This window comes from Schistocerca nitens, chromosome 9 (genome assembly GCF_023898315.1).
Source record: "Schistocerca nitens isolate TAMUIC-IGC-003100 chromosome 9, iqSchNite1.1, whole genome shotgun sequence".
In the NCBI taxonomy this organism is placed as follows: Eukaryota; Metazoa; Arthropoda; class Insecta; order Orthoptera; family Acrididae; genus Schistocerca; species Schistocerca nitens.
The window spans coordinates 93,993,727-93,996,418 of NC_064622.1; the positions used below are offsets into that span (position 1 = coordinate 93,993,727).

Below are 2,692 nucleotides of genomic sequence, written 5' to 3' on the forward strand. Positions count from 1 at the left end.
TTTGCTACATAAGTGTGTTACAGATTTTATATTTAATGTAAACCTCTAAAATTGTTGCATTTGTTAGTGGCCTTCTATAAGAAATTATCATATTGCTTCAATGTAAAATTATGCTAATCTAACACCAGCAAGAAGCAGTGCTTACGCCCATATACCTCGTATATAGCGCCCACTGCTTTGGCATTTTCCTTATCGCTTAAGCTTCCGTTGTGTTAAGCGGGAGTTGTTTTAGACAACGGCCTTGCCGCAGTGGTAACACCGGTTCCCGGCAGATCACCGAAGTGAAGCGCTGTCGGGCTGGGCTAGCACTTGGGTGGGTGACCATCTGGTCTGCCGAGCGCTGTTGGCGAGCGGGGTGCACTCAGCCCTTATGAGGCAAACTGAGGAGCTACTTGATTGAAAAGTAGCCTCTTCCAACTCTACTTCCGTACGAACGTAATGAGCTGAGACACCTTTGAAATATAGGTAGAGAATATAATACATGCTTTGAGGTTCGACGTACAGCAAAAGACAGAAACACATTCTTGAATACCCACGTACCAGTAATGTACACATTTTTTGTACATACGTCTCTCCACCACTGTATACACAGACATTTATAAATTACTAACTTATTTCTAACCACCACTCATCACAACAAAATTACTGGTGCACGAGGGAAGCTGTGGGTAACAGCTAGAAATAATAATAATAATAATAATAATAATAATAATGAAACATCGTAGTCACCAGAAGTATATGGCTGCTGTCGATTATAAATTATACATATAATAACTATTTTCAAGGATATCGATAATGGTACCATTTCAGAAATAAGCCTAAATAATTTTCCTTTTTCGTGACTTGAATGTTATCGATCTTTTGTTTCCAGGGAAACGACTGTCCAAACAGATTGACAAGAAATAGACTTGTGGGATAAATTCTAGTGTCCGATACCACCCGTCGGCTTTGACCAATGACGTCATACGTAAGGCAAAGATGGTGCAATGAACTATCTATGAATGGAACGGATCGTAGTCGTAAACAAACTAATGTAGCGTGCCATAAAATAATACATTTAACGCGACTATTATTTACGAGCGAATGTAAATTAAACGAGTTGAAGATGACTAAAATAACTAAGAGCACGAGAGCAATTGCGAGTGCATATATTATATTATCCGCACGTACTGCAAAAACGGTGTAAATAATGAACCGTCTAATATTTGGAATCGGTAACTAGAAGCAACCTATGTAGGAAGTCGTTTCTAGTTATCGATTCCAATACTGCTGTTTGTTAGCAAAAATGTTAAAACATATCAGAAACGTGCATAAAAAATGATCTTGTTAGTGAACTACAGAATACGACTAAACTTTGAAGAAATGAAAATCTTTACGCACATTACTGCACACGCAATGAAATGAAACACAAAAATAACCAAACCTTGCAACCGATAACTATGCTATACGAAAGTCACACCAACTACAGTAGCTCCAAAACAACACTCAATAAAATCGATACAGCAGAAGTGACAGTAAAAATAAGAAAAGTGTAGCAGAAACATCGGTAACGAAAACATAAAAGTTGCTACATAAAAAGAAACTTACCGCATATGAACTTCCAAAGGAGTCAAAGATCCAGGCTGACAAGAACGAAATAAGGACATAACAGAAAATAATAATGTTACAGGGTGAAACTGTAACGAAAGAAGTAAAATCCAGAAAACAAATGAAGAAAATAATAAAAAACGCAAACTGTCTCACACGAATGAGGTACCACCCAAATCAGTTGTTTTCTACCACCCGCCTTCAATCAGATGCCAAATTTCTAAAGAAAAAAGAAAAAAATGAAACCACGAGTCGATGACATAAACCCTCCGGCAAAGAAACAGCAATACCCCTCGGCCCAACCATTGTAACCAGAAATTATTAAAAGCACAGAATAACCTCCCTCCAGAAAAACCAAAAAAGTATAACTCGCAAAATACAGTAATATAAAAAAACGCAACGCAAAACAAGGGGGAAGTATCAGAACCACTAAGACCTAACTAACAAAACGAGGCTTGTACATTTTACTGACAACTTTCATAAATACAAGAAATAAACAATAACCTTTAGGAACACTCTTCCTCCAGCAGTATTCATCTAAATGGCCTTGCAAAACTGAAATCCTTCTCTTTCCCTGCCCGACAACAGATTTCACAATCGCCCAATACCCCTCGATAATATTAGTACATGCCCCCGTCTTATAATCTTTAAACTGAATATTGTGATTTACGACCAAATGATGATAACCCCTTTCACCCAACCCCCTGTACGAAGCAAACACAACCGACATGACTACAGAACTTTCTTCAACATATTCTTCTATTAAAGATGTCAAGACTTCCTTTGTCCGATTTGGTACGACCCTAAATACAACATCAGCACAATCTCATCCAGAAACTACTACTCCAAAAACCCAAAGCCCAACAATCTCGTGCCCCCTTTCGTACTTTTTCTTTCCAAAATGTGACTCATCTGCTTCAACAATAACCCCAGGCCCCCCCAATGACCCCCTATACTTTATAAATTCCCCTCAGACTTCTCTACAAAATGAGAAACAGTCGACTACTGTGCCACAAGAAACCCCTGCTTCGTGCATGACAGATTGTAAGAATATTCACAGCAAAAATAGTAGGTTAGCATGACAATTACGTTAATTTTTCTGCAC

At 38.2% G+C, this 2,692-nt stretch overlaps 1 pseudogene; it reads left to right on the plus strand.

The window, feature by feature from the left end:
* The first annotated feature begins 231 nt into the window (after positions 1 to 231).
* On the plus strand, positions 232 to 349 carry LOC126204634 (5S ribosomal RNA; annotated as a pseudogene).
* The last annotated feature ends 2,343 nt before the right edge of the window (positions 350 to 2,692 follow it).